General features: G+C 49.0%; 1 protein-coding gene across 6 annotated transcripts in view; it reads left to right on the forward strand.

The window, feature by feature from the left end:
* The window catches only part of dgki (diacylglycerol kinase, iota), a 106,673-nt gene that overhangs the window by 30,555 nt on the left and 71,118 nt on the right, over nt 1-5,000 (forward strand). Inside the window, exon 1 of one of the 6 annotated variants that reach the window (XM_042078126.1) lies at nt 4,002-4,041. The exons of the other annotated variants lie outside the window; for them this stretch is intronic. The gene's annotated coding sequence lies outside the window, so the exon portion shown is untranslated. Of the gene's footprint in view, nt 1-4,001; nt 4,042-5,000 lie in introns of those variants that run through there. 6 annotated transcript variants of the gene reach the window in all.

Genomic DNA, 5,000 nt, shown 5'->3' on the forward strand with positions numbered 1-5,000 from the left:
TGATTCAGTTTGTGTGTGTGTGTGTGTGTGATTCAGTGTGTGTGTGTGTGTGTGTGCGTGTGTGTGTGTGTGTGTGTGTGTGTGTGTGGTACATGCCTGGCGAGGAGTGTGTCCTTCAACAGCTTCTCACCCCATCCTCCCTGAAGGCTAGCTCTGTCACTGCTGAGCGTTAAGGCACTGACCCAGATACACACACAGAGAGAGAGAGGGAGAGAGAGAGAGAGGATGGAGAGAGAGGGAGAGAGAGAGAGGATGGAGAGAGAGGGAGAGAGAGAGAGAGAGTATGGATAGAGAGGGAGAGATAGAGGATGGAGCGTCAGAGGGGGAGACTGGGGGTGTAGAGAGGAAGATCGGAGAGGGAGAGAGGGATGGAGAAACAAAGAAAATGGGCAAAAAAGAAAGAGGGTGAAGGAAACAAATGAAGGGAGCAAGAGAGAGAGAGAGAGCTAAAGAAGAGAGATTCAAAAGATAGTAATGGAGAGGTATAAGTAAGTATAAGTATATATACTTTTTTGATCCCGTGAGGGAAATTTGGTTTCTGCTTTTAACCCAATTGGTGAATTAGTGAAACACACTCAGCACACAGTGAACAGAAGCACACACTAATCCCGGCGCAGTGAGCTGCCTGCTACAGCGGCGCTCGGGGAGCAGTGAGGGGTTAGGTGCCTTGCTCAAGGGCACTTCAGCCGCGGCCCACTGGTCGGGGCTCGAACCGGCAACTCTCCGGTTACAAGTCCAGAGTGCTAACCAGTGGGCCACGGCTGCCCACAAAGGTGGAAAAAAGGGATGAGGGATAGTGGGATTAGAGAGAGGGTGAAAAAGGAGTGTACGAGAAAATGAGAGACAGAGAAAAAGCATGAGAGAGAAAGAGAAAAAACGAGAGAGAGGAAGAAAGATGCGGATGGGTCTCATGTCTGATCTCAGATCAGTCACAACATGACGGGAGATAGCTTTTTCTCTCTCACTCTTTCTCTCTCCCCATCTCTCTCTCTCCCTCTCTCCATCTCTCTCTCTCCCTCTCTCCATCTCTCTCTCCACTACTCTCTCTCTCTCTCTCTCTCTGTCAGTGCCATGCTGCTGATGTCTCTGTGTGTGCACAGACAAGAGGGATCAGCCCCACTGTGGGCTTTCTCCTCCATCTCTTTCTCTCTGTTCTTTTTAACTCTTTTTCTCTCTCTCTCTCTCTCTCTCTCTCTCTCTCTCTCTCTCTCTCTCTCTCTCTCTCTCTGCCACCCTGTCACGAATCAGTCCCTCAGGGAGGCTGTGCTCAGCAGCATGTCAGGCTTGGTGCTCTTCACAACCTACACCCAGGAAATCACCCCACAGCCTTCTCTCTTCTCTCCATTTCTCTCTCTCTCATTTTCTCTTTTCTCCAATTCTCCATCCCTCTGTCCTTCTCACACCCAGGAAATCAGGCTTCTTTCATCCTCATCTCTCTCTCTCGCTCTCTCTCTCTCCCTCTCTCCCTTTCTCTCTCTCTCTCTCTCTCTCTCTCTCTCCCTCTCTCTCCCTCTCTCTCTCTCTCTCTCTCCCTCGCTCTCTCTCTCTCCCTCTCTCATTTCTATTCTCCTCTGCCCTTTCAACACACAAATCATTCCGTAGGCTTCTCTTTCTCTCCTCTTTTCCCCATTTCACTTTCTCTCGCTCACTCTCACTCTCATTTTCACCTCCATCTCTCTCTCTCTTTTTTTTCTCTCTCTCTCTTTGTCCATCTTACATCCAGGAAATTGCCTTTCTGGCTTCTCTCTTTTTTTCTCCCCACTCTATCCCTCTCTTTGCTACATCTGTTTTTTATCCTCTGTCTCTGTTTCTCCATCTCTAGATTTGTAAAAGGTAGGAGCCACCTTTCAAGCTTAAGACTGTTAATAAGCACACACAACATGCACACACACACACACACACACACACACACACATGCACACACGCACACGCACACGCACACACACACGCACACACACACACACACACACACACACACACACAGACACATTCACACACACATACATACACTCACACACACACACATATCACACTCGCACACATGCACACACACACACAACACACACACTTTGACCTTTCTGGCCATCGATCAACAATGTAACCCCAGTAGACTGTCTAACCGCGTCACCCAATGATGTCACTCCAACAACAGCAACAGCAGCAGCAGCAGCAGCAGCAGTTCAGTCAGGTACCTGGAAATCAAAGGGCAATCCCATGATGCTCTGGGCTCAGGGTCGACTGGGCTGCGACGGACACCTGTGTGGTGTGTCAGCCTTGCGCGTGACAGATAGGCGTTTCTGTCTCCTGGTGTTGTCGGGGCCGAAGGTGAAGCCTGTTGTTACGCAACGGTCCTTAAAATAGAATCCCAGGGGAACACCAGGGTGACCTACACAGGAGGAGGTCTGCAGGGGGGTGAACTACTCTTCCACACTCTCTCTCTCTCTAATTATTGTTCTCCCTCCCCCTCTCTCTCTCTCTATCTCTCTCTTGTTATTGTTCTCCCTCTCTCTCTCTCTAACTCTCCCTCTTCACCCTCTAGTAATCAATCTCTTGTCCTCCCTCTCTTTCTCCCTCTAATAATCAATCTCTCTCTTTATCTCTTTCTCTTTCTGTTTATCCTCCCTTTATCTCCCGAGAGATGCCACCATCCCTCCACCATCCCTATCCTAATTTATTTTGCTTTCTTCCTCTCTCTCCCCCTCTATCTCTATCTGTCCATTTATGTCTATATCTCTCTCTCTCTCTCCTTCTCTCTCTCTCCCTGTGTCTCCTGTCATCTGCGGATCCAGTGACTCGGCCCACCTGACACCTGTACAAGAGCCTCCTGCTCAGATAACAGTCATCAGATCTCAGCAGCCTCTCTGTATCAGCCTGCTCATTTACCTTCACTGTGTGTGAGTGTGTGTGTGTGTGCCTGTGAGTGTAAGTGTGTGTGTGTATGTGTCAGCCTGCTCATTTACCTTGACTCTGGGTGTGTGTGTGTGTGTGTGTGAGTGTGTGTGTGTGTGTGTGTGTACGTGTGTGTGTGTGTGTGTCAGCCTGCTCATTTACCTTGGCTCTGTGTGTGTGTGTGTGTGTGTGTGTGTGTGTGTGTGTGTTGGTCAGCGTCACAAGAGGGAGAGGGGGGACTTGAGCTGCTAATGGTCCGTGGCATTGAGTTGAAGCCACTGCATCGTTCCGCCGAGTCGTAAAGTCGTCCGTGGCGTGTGTGTGTGCGTGCGTGTGTGTGCGTCTGGCGAGTGGCGATGAGTTGAGCCCACTTGAGATAGCGTCCGTGCTGTCCGCTACCACGGCGTTGATTCTTTCTTTCATTGGGGCAATCCGAGTGTTGAGTCGCAACATTCTCAACCTTGGCTCTTTGGCCACACCAAGTCTTCTGGCTGGTCAGTGGATCACTGGTGTCGAGTGGACAGGACAGGAGACAGGGTGCTGAAAGAGGGACAGAAGAGGGAAGAAGAGACAAGACAAGCGGAGTGAGAGAGAGAGAGAGAGAGAGAGAGAGAGAGAGAGACAGAGAGAGAGAGCATCGGTTTGTGTCTTGTGCTCGTTTTGTGGTCAAGCCGTGGCAGTGGCTGAAGCTCCCGCTCCTCCTGGAGGAGGTGAAGAGGCTGTGAGCAGGAACAACAGCAGGAGCGGCAGCAGTAGCAACAGCAGGAGCAGGAGCAGCAGCACCTCCTCACAGCCGGCGAGGAGCAAAAACGAAGACAAGGAGGACGAGGACAAGGAGGAGGAGGAGAAGGAGGAGGAGGAAGAGAAGGAAGAGGAGGTTCCCCAGGTCAGAAAGAGCAGGAGAGTACGAAGGCTGGGCCGCACGAGGAGGAGAAGGAATGGAAGAATGATTAAAACACCGGAGAAAACAGGAGGAGGAGGAGGAGTTGGGGAAGGAGGAGAGAGGAGGAGAAGGAATGGAAGGATGACGAAAGCTCAAGAGAAGGCAGGAGAAGGAGGAGGAGGTGCAGAAGGAGGAGAGAGGAGGAGGGTAGCAGGGAGAACCAGAAGGAGACCCAAAGGGAACTGGCTCTACAGGCTGTTAGGATACAGGTGAGCTGCAGGTGCATGGAACTGGAACTTAAACCCTTAAGCTGGTTCCGTCACACCGGTGTGACGAGAATGTTTGAAATTGAACGTTCTAAAGAATATCTGGGTTCATTGAATTCAACATGGAACTTTAGAACCTTACATTGTTGTGGAACAGAATCTTCTGTTAGAATGTTCAAAACTCCCCTGCTGAAGGGTTAATGTACTTATTCATCTGGCTGAGGCTTTCATCCAAGGGTCTGAAGGGTCCTCCAGCAAAGAGATATGTAGCCCTGCTTCCAGTCCATTTTGGTCAGTTTATTAGCTGTGACCTGTGTATTTTAGTCAGTTTATTATCTGTGACACTTGTGTGTATTATTTGTTCCATTCTGTGTATTTATTAGCTGTGACTCGATGTATATCAGGTTTATTATTGGAGGACTTAGATCCACTAATAGATGGGAAAAGGAAAGTTCACTGATGTTCAGTGCTCAGTGTTGTGTTTAAATAAGCCGAAATAGTGCTAAGGCCTTAGATGGACAGAGACTGAGAGGCAAACGTTGCAGGCTTAGCCCATCGTGAGTGTTCCTGGTTTGACACAGTTTCCAGTTTATTAGCTGTGACTCGATCGGTATCAGGTCTGTTATTGGAGGATTGAGATCCAGCTGCAAACCAAGTCCTGTGGGAGTCCGCATGGCTCACCAACATCAGTGGCTTAGGAGACTGCCGTTTAAATCCAGCTTTTATTCAACAAGCAACAGTGAACACACAAGAGCAAGTTAATCCTCTTAAAGGTGCAATGAATATGTAGTTTTTTTGTTGTCAAAAAATAGTGCGCCTGTAGAACTACAGCTGCTGTTTTAAAGGTGAAGTGGAATGCTTTGATAGTGCATTCAGAGCACCCCATGATTTGTTTGTGTTCATTTGCATTTTTTCCAGGACAGAGAAGTGTAAACAAATTTGTACCAAAAGTGCGACAAAAA

Source organism: Alosa sapidissima, chromosome 22 (genome assembly GCF_018492685.1).
Source record: "Alosa sapidissima isolate fAloSap1 chromosome 22, fAloSap1.pri, whole genome shotgun sequence".
Classification (NCBI taxonomy): Eukaryota; Metazoa; Chordata; class Actinopteri; order Clupeiformes; family Clupeidae; genus Alosa; species Alosa sapidissima.